Source organism: Tiliqua scincoides, chromosome 10 (assembly GCF_035046505.1).
Source record: "Tiliqua scincoides isolate rTilSci1 chromosome 10, rTilSci1.hap2, whole genome shotgun sequence".
NCBI lineage: Eukaryota > Metazoa > Chordata > Lepidosauria > Squamata > Scincidae > Tiliqua > Tiliqua scincoides.
In genome coordinates, this window is record NC_089830.1 from 2,576,861 (window position 1) to 2,592,233 (window position 15,373).

The 15,373-nt window shown below is 46.6% G+C and overlaps 1 protein-coding gene and 1 pseudogene across 1 annotated transcript in view; both read right to left on the reverse strand.

Moving 5' to 3' along the window:
• CSMD2 (CUB and Sushi multiple domains 2) overlaps positions 1 to 15,373 on the reverse strand; it is a 594,109-nt gene that overhangs the window by 568,846 nt on the left and 9,890 nt on the right. The gene's annotated exons all lie outside the window — the stretch shown is intronic.
• LOC136661925 (5S ribosomal RNA) lies at positions 2,027 to 2,143 on the reverse strand (annotated as a pseudogene).

The window sequence follows — 15,373 nt, forward strand, 5'->3', positions numbered from 1 at the left end:
ACCCAGCCACCTGTCTTTGATGGACTTGGGGAAAAAAATACACCAGAAAAAAAGACAGCCAGACGTTTATCTCCCTGTACTTAACACAAGCTTGCAAACTGCAGGAGCTCAGCTCTTTGCAGGGCAGTTAGCAGCTGTCTGGTTTTTTAACAGCCTCAAGGCTTGGGGCCATTAGTCATCTGATCTTTCCAACACCGAGGCTCTGCAGGACCACCAGAAGTTGGGTTGCGACGCACCAAGTGGGTCCCGACACACAGATTGAGAAACACCAGTTTAGGCAATTTACGCAAGTTCGGGCAACGTATGCAATTTGCGCAAATTGATACTATTTACATAAATTTATGCAATCTCTGCATAAATGTGTGTGTGTGTGTGTGCGTGTCTATATATGTATATGTATATTTCATTGCAGAAAATTAGCTGTAGTAAGTTCAGGAACAATGACTTGTAAATCAGGCTGCTTAGAAGAGGGGGAATGTCACAAAAATCAATGAGGTTGTCAATAGCTTCCCTCTGCAAGACAATGCTCTAGGCAGAGCTACGTGTGTTGCACACTGCCAAGTGAGCCACAGAACACAATATGGAGTGCAGAATTCAGCTTCCTGAGAATCTTTTCTCTTTTTCGCTCTCGTTCAACATTTCCAGCTCTCATGACGCAAGGAAGTACCTGGATAAAACCATAAACAACTCAGAAGCCAAGACAGGCACGAGTCAATGTCAACAGCAACCTTTCTACCTTGAGAAGGTGGTTGTGACCTGGCAGTGTTCTCATGAACAAGCAGTTGAGGAGTAGGATAAATGCTTCTCTTTCATCTTTGCTTGCTTCTTGATTTAAGAGGGGAAGCAGCCCAGAGAGAAGGGACTCTCTCTTTTGTATTCTGTACAGCAATTGGCACCGAACGCACACCCCAATGAGAAGATTTGACTTTCCCCTTTCTAAGCAGTGGGTGAAATTAAGTCCACCCAGAGTCTAGCCTCCCAGCCCAGTGGTTTTCTAATTTCTACCCACAGGGAAAACTTTCCACATCAAATGGACTGCCAAGTAACTACTGCATATCTACCATGGAGACCAATTTGAAAAGGCAAGTCTTTCTTGGAGGTTGCAGCAAGTTCTAGGAGTATGCTTTCAGTTCATGCAGAAACTCCCCCTCCCTTCCTATCACCACCACCACCACCATCACCAGACAGGCTGTCTTCTCCCATGCCTCCAGTGAAGTTTTCCCATTCAAATCACGTTTCTGTGCCCTTCACAACATGTGCACTAATTGCCAACATTCCATTACTGAGCCTTCCTCCACAGTAGTTGGAATGCTCACGAACATTCCTTAATGTCACAATACCCCAAGCAAGTCCCTTGCGCCAGCCTAAGAGGGGTGCAAACATGCCTTGGGAGGTGTGCTGGCACATGGGGGCTGCATCCAGCCCCCATGGCAACTTGCAGGGCAAGCTTGGTCGAAGCAAGGCTCTGGGGTGGGCCGGGTGGAAGCGTTCCGGGATGGAGGGAGGGCAACCCCAGGGGCAGGTGGGCAGAGAGAAGGAGGCGGGGCTAGAATCCAACTGTTATGTCAGATTCCAACACCCGTACCTGAGCAACGTGGAACGGTTTCAAGCTACTCCTCTCTCCTCTGAGTTGCGCCACCTTCTGAAGTGGCGCAGGTCCAAGAAGACCCATAGGGGCTGCAGTGGCTTACCCAGGTCTTACCTCTGCCTGAGCCACTTTGGCGTCCTATCTTGCGCTGGATACAGCACAAGCCTCATGGCTTTCCTGTTGCAGCACAAGATAGGATTGCTCTATAAGGACTCCTATGTGCCCTGTGTCCCATTTACATTTGCACCCTTCTGTTTGTGCATGTGTAGGGAAGACACACACACTAAAACAATTCACAGACTTTTAAGCACTGAAACCCACTTTTTAAAATGACACTGTATTGGGGCCCACCTAGCTTTACAAGAATTTAAAAAATGGTGATCTAGATATATATTTTTTAAATTTATTTACATGTATGTATTTGCAAAAATGGTTGGCAACCTTAGGCACCCGGTATTCCCAGGCGGTCTCCCATCCAAGTACTAACCAGGCCTGACCCTGCTTAGCTTCTGAGATCAGACGAGATCAGGCATGTGCAGGGTAAGAAAGAAAAGAAAAAAATCTTAATCCATTTCTTGTAACCAAGTAGCGCTGATGAATAGCCTTAAGGCTTGAAGGGCTTAGTTAAGTGACCCAGTTTTCACCTGCCCCCACTACCTGTCATTGAGGGACATGAAAACACACCAGAATAGATACTAGAACATTTACAACAGTGTCTCTCAAACTGAGTTGGGACCCATTAGGTGGGTTGTGAGCCAATTTCAGGTGGGCCCCCATTCATTTCAATATTTTATTTTTCATATATTAGGCTTGATGCTCCCATGGTATGTGACTGCATTTGGGGAATTGTTACAGACCTGTACTTTTAACTACTCTGTATATATATATATATATATTTTTAACAATGATAGTCAATGGGACTTACTCCTTAGTAAGTGTGGGTAGGATTGTAGCCTAGGATTGTGAAAAATTTTCCTGCTTGATGATGTCACTTCCGGTCATGACATCATTATTGGTGGATCCTGACAGATTCTCATTCTACAAAGTGGGTCCCGGTGCTAAATGTGTGAAAACCACCGATTTACAGTACTTCCCTGTATTGACACAAGCTTGCAAACTACAGGAGCTCAGCTGTCTGCAGGGGAGTCAGCAGCTTTCTGATTTTATCAGGGCTTGAGGCAATTAGGGCGCAATCCTAACCAACGTTCCAGCACCGAGACAAGGGCAGTGCAGCTCCAAGGTAAGGGAACAAACATTGTCTTACCTTAAGGAGGCCTCTGTGACTGCCACCCGACTGCAAGATGCAACACATAACAACAACAACAACAACAACAACAGGTATTTATATACCGCCTTTCTTGGTCTTTATTCAAGACTTTATTCAAGGCGGTTTACATAGGCAGGCTTTTTCTTTAAATCCCTTATTAAACAGGGATTTCTACAGTTGAAAGAAGGTTCTTTCTTTCAAGAACCACAACATTCAAGGTGTTTCCTTCCAATCTGGCTTCACATTCTGGCCTCCATCCTCCCACACTCAGAGCAGATGGAATAACTCGGCTCAGCTTGTCAGCTGCTTCAAGGTCGCACGGTGCCGGTGGCCTCGAACTGGCGACCTTGTGGATGTTATCTTCAGGCAGACAGAGGCTCTACCCTCTAGACCAGACCTCCTGCCCCATTGGCACAGCTATGTCAGTGCTGGAAAGTTGGTTAGCATTTGCGCCTTAGACAACTGATCTTTCCATCACCTGTGTTTTCATCGGAGGCTCTGTGGGATCCACCAGAAATCAGCTCATGACCCACCAAGTGGGTCCAGATCCACAGTTTGAGAAACAGTGCACTAAATATACACACTATGTTCAATAGTGGCAGAAAATCTCTACTCAGTCCAGCTACACGCCCATGGGTTAACAGCAAAAGAGTGCTGATGCAATTCTGTTAATCAATGGGATTTTCCCAATTATACTTTAAACACCATTGAATTTGCCTGCTCTTGCAGTGCATAGTGGGAGCACATATATATACTGTATATTACCACACTGCATGTTTACCATAAGCCAAGTTGATCCATTTCCACAATTGTGCTGAGTTTCAACTCCTCATGAAAAAACACACACCAAAGCAGATTGCATAAATAGCAGGCTTTTTGCCAAAGCAGCCAACACGTTTTGTTACGTCTCCTTCTTCTTCACAACGCCACACAATCAACTCCCCATCTTGTCTCCTTGCAAATGCCACCTGCATCACTTCAGGCAGTGCTGCAACCCCCACCCCCCAGGTAATAATAATTACCAGATCCCCACATTACAGCGTCAAAAGACATCCAGGAAGAGACGGCAACAGCAAACCACCGTTTCCAAGCAGAACCGCCCGCTCCAAATGACTCGGCAATGCTAATGAGAAAAAGAGGGCTTGCTAGAGAGCGGTTCACACCATGCAAGAACAAACAGAGATCTGACAGCAGGAAGGAACAAAGGCACAAGTTTGTTGTGTCGTCTTCTGCTCACCAAATCAGTTCAGAGAAAAATGCCTGCTTTAACGAGGACATTTTACACAGGGAGCCCTGCACTAGGCCGCTCCGTGTGTCTCCACCATCACCGCCAGAGTAGATACGTAGCTTCCTAGCACAACAGTCCATTTCACTTACAGTTCAATTCTATCTAAGGCCTGCGCTGGTGGAACATGCATTTCACCGACGCAAAAGCACCATAAAATGTTCTGCAGCAGTGCAGGGAGCTGGTGCACACTGGCAGAGAGACAGAGTCCCACCAGACCAGCTAAGTTTGGTGCAGAATTTGGAACGGGGCAGGGGAAGGGCGGGGAGAGGGTTGTGCAAAGTCTGTTTAATAATCCAATCCACAGCTTGAACTTCTAAACACAACCACGGTTTAGTGTTGCTTGTTCACTCATTTTTTTTGCTTCCCTCCATTCCATGATCAGGTTAATAATATAATATAATAATATACAGTATTTATATACCGCCTTTCTTGGTCTTTAATTCTTGGTCTTTAATTCTCGTCTCCACAGCGCAGGTGTGTCACTAGAGAAGGAACGATGGTCAAAACTATGGAGTCATCATAGCAAACCAAGGCTGGCACAAACCATGGCTCGCAAATCTCTTTCAAACCACGGTTTCCAGTTTGCTGGCCAGTCGAACCAAAGCATTCAAACCTCAGGTCAAATCAAAATTGAGCTCTTCCTTAGCCAGGGTTGGAGACAATGTCTGAACTGAGCCCATAATGTATATGAAGCACTCCGAAATGTGCTGAACACTTTCAGTAATTACTTCCCATTTGTGCCCGTGTCGCCTGTCTAAAATTTCATGAGCCATTAGAAAATTAGGCTGTTTATCATCACAACAGCCTAGTAAACCCCTGGCTGCTGCAACCCCAAAGCTAATTTTGTTCTAATTATTATATGGGGTTCTACTTAATTTTGCTACTGTTGTGGCAGGGGGAATTCCAGGCATAAGGGAACATGCCCAGGTCCTCTGGATGCAGCAGGGTTGTAGAATCACAAGACGTTTGATTTGGAAGGGACTGCGGAGTTCATTGAGTCCAACCTGCAACTCAGTGAAAGCAAGTGGTGCAGCAACCCTGACAAGCCTCTCCTTGAATGCCTCCAAGGAGGAAAAGCCCACTATTGCACAAGGCAGACTGTTCCAATGCCAGATAGCCCTTACAGTTGCAAAATTCTTTGTCACTTATAGCCAAGATCAACATCCCTGCAGTTTCAACTTGTAAGTTCTAGGTTCACCTTAGATGGCACTGAGAACAAGTCTGCCCTTCTTCTGTGACAGAAATCATAGCTTCCCTTAGGCATCTTTTCTCCAGGCTAAACATACCAAGCTCTTTTCCCAACGTGTAGTTAATCTGTGGAACTCCTTGCCACAGGGTGCGGCAATGGAACTTGGCCTAGATGCCTTTAAAAGGGGAGTGGATAGATTGATGGCGGAAAGGTTCATCACAAGCTACAAGCCATGATGGGTATACCCAACCTCCTGGTTCTAGAAGAAGGCTGAACATCGGATGAGAGGGAGGGGTCAACAGCCTCCCTCGCGCGTGGCATTCAGAGACAGTCTACTTCTAAAACCAGAAGGTTGCACATACCCACCATGGTTTGTAATCTATGATGGACTTTTCTTCCAGAAATCTGCCCAATGCCCTCTGAAAGGCATCCAGGCCAGGCACCATCACCACATCCTGTGGCAAGGAGTTCCACAGACCGACCACACGCTGAGTAAAGAAATATTTTCTTTTGTCTGTTCTAACTCTCCCAACGCTCAGTTTTAGTGGATGTCCCCTGGTTCTGGCATTATGTGGTCTGTGTGCCCCCTGCCCTTACAGCATAAGGCTCGATTTGCCCAACCTCACATTCCTGAGAGTGAATAAACCTCAGCATGGAGCACCTGCCTCTTCATCAGACACCTGGGAATTCCAGCTTCCTTCCAAAAGGAGGAAGGAGCAGTGATGGAAGCTTTTTAAAGCACTCTAACTATTCATAGCCACATGCAGGAGTTCATTAAAATCACTGAACTAGAAGGAATATATATATATAAATCCAGTTTAATATGCAAGATTAATAAGGTCATCTCTGCTTTTATTACTGGAGTTCTAGTGGAGCCTGGATTTTTTTTTTTTTTTAAGCACCTGTTGAACAGTTTAACCTTCTTTTTGGACTATTCCTGTCAAAAAGATTGCAGAAGCACCAAGAATAATGGCCTTTATTCATAAAGCACTGCATGCATCAGGCTGCCAAGCAGTTAGATTTTAGGGAAACACCCTGATGAGCCTTCTCAACCTTGGAGCTGGAGAGTGGGGATCTTGTTTGCTATGGCATTTTGGAAGCTAACATGACTGCTCCCCAGTGCCTAAGGTGAGACGAAGGCTGCATTTCTAGGGCATTCAGAAAAATCACAGGGCCAAACTGACAATCCCCAGTCTTTTCCTCCCCCCTCCCCACATACACACACACACACTCGAGAGCTGAAGAGGGCAGTGCCTGCCATTCTACCAGGCTTCCGAGGTCGTCTGAAGCCCAGTGTTGCCCAACTGCTTGAACAATTCCCACCCTGCCTCCAGCCACAACCTCTACGCAAAAGCTAGGCGTCATCTCCAACCCGTGTGTCATGCTCTGAATTTGGCACACTAGAGGAGAGCCAGGAATTGTTCAGGATCTTGTGCTGCATTTTGGAAGCACATGGCCAGGTCAGGGACAGGAGTCCATCCCTCTGGGCAAGAGTGGCATCTGGGCAAGACACATTGCTGGTTGGCCACCAAGTCAGCCAAAATCCGTGGACTCCAGAAAGAGGGGGAAGGATGTGCTGGCCAAGGGAGACACCAGTTAGAACCAGTTAAGGAACCAAGAGAAGAGAGAGGCATATGGGGAAGAGGAAGAGGGAGGCAGGCAAGAACAGAAGTGCCCTCCTTTGCATGAGGCTTCCCACCGTCTCCTTGCGCAACACGTCCCCCTTTCCTCTCCCATCACTGCCGGCTGAGCTGCTATCCGTGAGAAGCGAAGGAGGAGGAGACCAGGGAGCGAGTGATGTGGTTGCTAGGCAATGTCCTCACATGCTCTCACAAAGACTTCCAGGCTCTCTCAAAAAAAGAAGAAACCAGGCAGGGCCACTGCTGGGCAAAGACAGACCCGGCATCGACTGACTGCCAACCTGGTTCAGTGACACCTGGCACAAAAAACAAACCGCTCGGAGGGAGCAGACTGATGTCCCAGCCTCAGACCCAAACAGCTCCAGCATACACTGTTCATACACCGTGCCACCTGCGCACTGATGGAACCAACCATGAACCTTGTTGGCTGGTCTGCAGTGCAGCCGCTAACTACAGATATCCACGCCTGAAGGAAGGATCCGAGTTCAAATCTGCTTCTCACACACTCAGGCTGCCTCTTGAGGACAGCAGCGTTAAGAAATGACCCTGCGTGTGACATGGATGCAAGTTCATTTAGCGTCTCACCCGCTTTTCAAAGCGTCAGTTCAAGCAAATGCCTCTTTTAAAATAAAAAGGTTCCCCCCCAAACACAGCGGTAGATGTTGCAACACAAACTTAAACTCTTGAGACAACCTCCAGCAACCCCCTTTCAAAAGCACTGTTAAAAACAGGCATTTCCGCTGTGTCAAAGAACTAACAACCACAGGGGAAAAACGGCTGTCTTGGAGCTCAAGGACACACTAGGTCCTAAACTGCTCTGACAAGTTATAAATGTTATGGCCCTACCAAGCACACCGCATGCCATGTTGCATGTCAAGCATGGCTTTCCCTTTTATCGAGGAGCACCCGTCTCGCTCAGTCACCACCGATCCTAGCTCCTGGCAAAGTCCAGGCAGTACGCTTGGAATCCTGCATGGTGTTGGGCTACCACAGCCACACTGACGTCAGCAGAAATGAAACACCTTCCTGCAGTGTTTCTCAAATTGTGGATCGGGACCCACTAGGTGGGTCACAAGCCAATTTCAGGTGGATCCTGATTCATGTCAATATTTTTATTTTTATTTATTTATTTAAGAAATTTATATCCCACCTTTCTAACCAATGAATGACACTCAAGGTGGCTCCCAATTAAAAACACATTGAAAACATTTATATACACGTTACATTTACATATATTTATATATACATTAAAGGTGGATAGAAAGACATTAAAAACAATAAAACACAATAAAAACCTGGATCCCAAATTAAAATACATTTAAAAAGTGCCATGCCCCCTGGCGTCAGCATAAAAGGCCTCCCTAAATAAAAAGGTCTTAAGCCCCCACCGACTCTAAAGAGGGAGCTGTTCTCAATTCCAGGAGGAGGATGATAATAATAATGATAATAAGAATAATAATGGTATTTATATACCGCCTTTTTTGGTCGTCAGATTTCTCCTCAGACTTTAATTGAAGGCGGTTTACATAGGCAGGCTGTTCTAAATCCCCATAGAGATTTTTACAATTGAAGAAAGGTTCTATCTTTCAAGAACCGCACAACATTTCAGATGGATCTTTTCTGGTCTGGTATCACTTCTGGCCTCTAGAGTTCCACAGATGGGGAGCCACCACCGAGAAGGCCCTCTTTCTTGCCGCCATCCCCCTCACCTCCAATAGTGGTGGCACAGTTAGAAAGGCCCCCTCTGATGTTAATATGTTAGACTTGATGCTCCCTTGATGTGTGACTGCACTGGGGAATTGATACAGACCTGTACTTTTAATAAGCTACTATGTATATTCTTTTAACCAGGGACTTACTTCTGGGTAAGTGTGGGTAGGACTGCAGCCTAGGATTTCCCTGCTTGATTTCCCTGCTTGATGATGCCTGCTTCCCTGCTTGATGATTTCCCTGCTTGATGATGCCACTTCCGGTCATGACATAACTGCTGGTGGGTCCTGAAAGATTCTCATTCTAAAAAGCGGGTCCTGGTGCTAAATGTGTGAGAACCACTGCCTTACTACATTTATATGCCCAGTGGAAGGGTGGTACCACCAATTTCAAAGCTCTGAGGCAAATTTCAGAGCTCCACCTGAAAGGAAACATCTAAGGCAGCGATTTTCAACCAGCGTGCCATGGCGCGTTGGTGTGCCACGAAAGGTCCGCAGATGTTTGGAACACAGCAGTTGAAAATAGTTGAAAATCTCTTCTGGATTGTGAGGTTCAGTTTCTAGGGCAACTGTCTGTAGTAACAAATTGTCTGAGGGGTGGAAGAAGAGGGACAGAGGAAGAGCAGAGTGGAGGAAAAGGGACAGAGAATTTGTTACTTCAAGCAGTTGCTCTAAAAAACAGATCCGAAGAACCCAAAAGAATCTCCCGGAAGTCAGAAGTGACATCACCAGAGGTGAAGACCATGGAGAAGACCACAGAGGTCAGTGAGAAAAAAAGATGTTGAAAATGGCTAATCTAAGAATATTCAACAGCACCCAAACAAGGATAAAATAGGGCAAGTGCAACTGTTCTGCACAACCGTTCCAAGCCTCTCGTACATGGGGATTAGTTCACTTTATCACCACAATCCTGCAGTGTAGGCTGAGAGGAAGTGACTGGGCCAAGGACACCTAGTGAGGGGGAATCTGAACCCAAGTTTCTCACACTCAGCACTCTGCCCCTTAAACCTGTGGTTTTCAAACTGAGTTCTGATGAATTTTGTAGGGTTTCTTAGAGGTTACTCCTTAAGAAGATGGCACAAAAATTCCTCCAAAAGGCAGCTTGCCATCACTTTTGACCTTTGCTGTTATTTTGCAGCAATGATGGCATCTGAGAGTATTTAAGAGTATATGTACAGACACGAACAAGCTTGGCCTGTGTCCACATCAGTCTAGAAAAAAAGGTGCCTGAGGGGGGATAGGATTGAGACATACAAAATTATGCAGGGGATGATAGAGTGTATAGAGAGATGCTCTTTTCCCTCTCACACAATACCAGAAACAGGGTACATCCACTAAAACTGAGCGTTAGGAGAGTTAGAACACAGCAAATATTCCTTTACCCAGCATATCATTAATCTGTGGAACTCCTTGGGACAGGATATGGTGATGGCATCTGGCCTACATGCCTTTAAAAGAGGATTGGACAGATTTCAGAAGGCTAAGCGCATCGGTAAAGCAGCTAACACGTTTTCCAGACTCACAAAGAGAGTCTGGTCCAACAAGAAGCTGACGGAACATACCAAGATCCAGGTTTACAGAGCTTGCATCCTGAGTACACTTCTGTACTGCAGCGAGTCATGGACTCTTCACTCACAACAGGAGAGGAAACTGAACTCTTTCCACATGCGCTGCTTCAGACGCATTCTCAGCATCACCTGGCAGGACAAAGTTCCTAACAACACAGTCCTGGAACGTGCTGGAATCCCTAGCATGTATGCACTGCTGAAACAGAGACGCCTGCGTTGGCTCAGTCATGTCGTGAGAATGGATGATGGCCGGATCCCAAAGGATCTCCTCTATGGAGAACTCGTGCAAGGAAAGCGCCCTACAGGTAGACCACAGCTGCGATACAAGGACATCTGCAAGAGGGATCTGAAGGCCTTAGGAGTGGACCTCAACAGGTGGGAAACCCTGGCCTCTGAGCGGCCCGCTTGGAGGCAGGCTGTGCAGCATGGCCTCTCCCAGTTTGAAGAGACACTTGGCCAACAGTCTGAGTCAAAGAGGCAAAGAAGGAAGGCCCATAGCCAGGGAGACAGACCAGGGGCAGACTGCACTTGCTCCCGGTGTGGAAGGGATTGTCACTCCCGAATCGGCCTTTTCAGCTACACTAGACGCTGTTCCAGAACCACCATTCAGAGCGCGATACCAGAGACTTTCGAGACTGAAGGTTGCCAACAGAAAGTCCATCACAGGTTACAAGCTGAGATGAGCATGCGCAACCTCCTTGTTTTAGAAGTAGGCCACGTCAGAAAGTCAGGTGCAAGGGAGTGAAACTAGGATGCTCTTGTGTGCCCCTGAGGCATCTGGGCTCTTCACCACACTGTAAACAGCTTTCAAATATTTAAGAGGCTTCTGGAGATTCTCCATCGAACCAATGAAAGCAGTGGAAGAGGACGCATAGTGTGCTGAAAGTCGGACGTGTGGAACCTGCCATACCTGGGTATCTCCAATCGCGTCCAGAGGTCCTATGAACCAGACTCACGTATTCACAGGAGGAAGTACTTCCTTCTCAGGGCTGCGTTCATTGGATTGGGACCATTCTGGTGTCGTTGATTCCTCCCAGCCTGCCCATTCTGATGGGCTATTGCAAGTTTGCCTACTCGCGAGAAAATGCGCAATATGGCCCAGTTTCACTTTCCATAGGGCTCCATATATATTTTTTGTTTTCTGGTTTTGGGCCATAACTTTGGATAGAATAGAGGTATTTCACTCTGGCTTATTAATTGCATTCCGCTGTAAATGCCACATCCAACGGTATATAGCACGATGGTATTACTCCTAACCACCGCAATTTTAGCAATTGTTGTCACTTGTGATGTCACCCCCCCAAGGCTGGTACCTAGGTCTGACCGTCCCCCGCCCCTCACTAGCTACGTCACTGGACAGACCTGTCAGCTTTCAAACCGGTTCATGCTCAGGATCGGCTGCACACAATGCCAATTAGTGAGCCCTTGTGACAGGCACAAAACTATCAGCCTATGCGACTGCAGAACACTGCTGGGAATCACACCCTGTACCCAGAACAATGATTCACAGCTTTGAGTGGGTAGGCTCTAATTACTAAAAGTGCCAAATAAATGTTTAAATACACAAACATGCCTGGTGGACAGAAAGGAAAAAAACAGTTAAGATCAGACACAAGCAAAAAGCCATCTAGTGCAGGAGGGCAGAGCAAAAAATCCACAGTGGAGTCGCAATCAGGGGCAAACTGTACAGTTTCACAAACCTTATAGAATTCTTTGAAAAGGTCAATAGGCATGTGGATGCGGGAGAACCCATGGACATTATATATCTGGACTTTCAGAAGGTGGTCCCTCACCAAAGGCTACTGAAAAACTCCACAGTCAGGGAATTAGAGGGCAGGTCCTCTCCTGGACTGAGACCTGGTTGAAGACCAGGAAACAGAGAGTGGGTGTCAATGGGCAATTTTCACAGTGGAGAGAGGTGAAAAGCGGTGTGCCCCAAGGATCTGTCCTGGGACCGGTGCTTTTCAACCTTTTCATAAACGACCTGGAGACAGAGGTGAGGTGGCTACGTTTGCAGATGGCACCAAGCTTTTCTGAGTGGTGAAGACCAGAAGTGATTGTGAGGAGCTCCAGAAGAATCTTTAGAAACTGGCAGAATGGGCAGCTAAATGGCAGATGCGTTTCAATGTAAGTGTAATTCATGCACATTGGGGCAAAAAGCAAAACTTCACATATAGGCTAATGGCTTCTGAGCTATCTGTGACAGATCAAGAGAGAGATCTTGGGGGGGGGGTGGACAGGTGGATGAAAGTGTCGTCCCAATGTGTGGCGGCAGTGAGGAAGGCCAATTCTATGATTGGGATCATTAGGAAAGGTACTGAGAACAAAATGGCTAATGCAGTTGTACAAATCGATGGTAAGGCCACACCTGGAGTATTGTGTCCAGTTCTGGTTGCCACATCTCAAAAAGGATATAGTGGAAATGGAAAAGGTGCAAAAGAGGGCAACTAAGATGATTGCTGGGCTGGGGCACCTTCTTTATGAGGAAAGGCTACAGCGTTTGGGCCTCTTCAGCCTAGAAAAGAGGTGCCTGAGGGGGGGACATGATTGAGACATACAAAATTATGCAGGGGATGGACAGAGTGGATAGAGAGATGCTCTTTACACTCTCACGTAACACCAGAACCAGGGGACATCCACTAAAATTGAGTGTTGGGAGGGTTAGGACAGAGAAAAGAAAATATTTCTTGACTCAGCATGTGGTTGGTCTGTGGAACTCCTTGCCACAGGATGTGGTGACGGCATCTGGCCTGGACGCCTTTAAAAGGGGATTGGACACATTTCTGGAGGAAAAATCCATTACGGGTTACAAGCCATGATGTGTATGTGCAACCTCCTGATTCTAGAAATGGGCTATGCCAGAATGCCAATGCAAGGGAGGGCACCTGGATGCAGGTCTCTTGTTATCTGGTGTGCTCCCTGGGGCATTTGGTGGGCCGCTGTGAGATACAGGAAGCTGGACTAGATGGGCCTTTGGCCTGATCCAGTGGGGCTGTTCTTATGAGGCCTACTGAGGAACATGCAAAGGAAGAAGCACAGCTTACCTGCAGCAATGAAACCTGCACCCACATTTTGTGTCTTTCACCCAGGTGCACAAATGGTTAAAAACCCTCACCCTGCACTCAGATTTGCTGGTACTGCCTGCTCCGCTTTTCCAATTAAAAAAACCATTCTGCGCATGCTCTGAATCTTTAGATCTGGGGCTGCTGCCTTGAGAGAACTCTGGGGGAACTACTGCGGATTGAGGTTCAGGGGTTCTGGGCCAACCTCCCAAGCCCAGATCTGTGGGCACTCACCAAGAACTTCTGACCAGTGTAAGGAACCAGCAAATGCCCACAGCCCATCCAAAACATCTGGCAGAGTTCTCTGTAACAGCAGCATGACAGGCAAAAATTCAACAGGTGAAGATTACTTTAGAAAGCAACTGCAGCCAGGGGGAAAGCTCTCTTTGTTAAAACCGCTGGGTGATGGGCTACATTGAAAGGCGCAAAAATTTGGCCAGAGAAAAGTGGTGGTCCAGGCTTTAAGTTGTGCTGACAGCATGTTTTTTAGCAGGCCCTGCAAGCAAGCATGAACAGCAGGTGTTTTGGATTCTAGCACTTCTCTCCGCAGGAAAAAAAATTAGTTTGAGCGGTGCTACCACAAAGCAATGCGCAGAGATGAGCATGGCTCCCCTCCACCAAACACACAACTTCTGTACAGTGACCACTGCATGAAGCTCCCCAAGGAATCTGACTCATTTTTAATCAAAACTGTTTACGTTCCCATTGAAATTCTCCGGCTGTTTTGCCCGAGGACAAGTCTCCGTGTATGCACACAATTCAGAACCTCGGGGAGGTTCTGTGGCAGCTCTAGAGAAGCCACTGGGAAAAAGGGCTCCAGAAGTCTATCAGTAATCCAGGAGCAGAACGAAACACTGAGAGAATAGCACAGAAGCATCTCCCCTGAAAAATCCACAAGGAAAATCCAAACAAAGATCTTATAGCAGAGAAGCTGAGTTCACATGATTTACCGTATTTTTCGCTCCATAAGACGCACCTGACCATAAGACGCACCTATTTTTTAGAGGAAAACAGGAAAAAAAAATATTCTGAACCAAATAGTGTAATAAAATATTTAATAAACTATAACAGAATAACATTTGAACCATCCCCCCCTTCTTAGGGTGAATGGGATCATAGACTGGCATGAAGATCCCTCCCTTTATTAGGGTGAATGGGATCATAGACTGGCATGAAGATCCTTCCCTTTATTAGAGTGAATGGGATCATGAACTGGCATGAAGATCCCCCCTTCATTAAGGTCCCCAACATGCACTCTTTTTTGCAGTATTCGCTCCATAAGACGCACAAACTCCCCCCCCCTTTTTTGCGGGGGGAAAAGTGCGTTTTATGGAGCGAAAAATACGGTACATAGCCCTGCCTTCTCATTTAAATAGCCCAGAAATCTGGTGCTTTTGGCACAGTGAAATGTGACAGACTGCAAGAACAGGCTTTTATATATACAGTAGATCCTCTTTCAGAGCGCAATACCATAGTATCCATTCAGAGCACGATAAACCTACCCACAGATTCCATTATGTGTGGTTTTCAGTATCCATGGGGGGTCCAGGAATGGATTCCCCATGGATACCAAGGTCCAATGTGTACATGATTATGACACAGCATGGATCCAATCAGGCAGGGCTTCTCAAACATGAAATTCCCAGGCGCAGGGGCACCGTTTTACCACCTCTAATAGCATAGTCATCCCCCTGTGTCTGCAGGGGATACATACCCAGGGGTCTGTGGGATAAAGAACCTATGGATGAAAGGGAACCCTATACTTACTGTAGCTACAAGCACTCCTGTCTCTTCCTTTGCAGCCTCTTCTACAACACGAGAAGAGGAACATGAGAAGCTGTCAAATAGAATGCTGGGAAAGGGAGGAAAACAGCCAGAATTCTAACAGCAAGCTTCCTGCTAGAGTCCTCTTAGTCCCACTCCTCTAGCCTTCAGGCTACCTGCTTGTTGTGATCCTCTTCTAGTGTTGTACAAAGAAAGAGACAGGACTGTTTTGTGCCACAGTAAAGGAAGGCAAATAAGTAATGTGTGTGGGAGGTGCAGAGAACTGCAGATAAGTGAA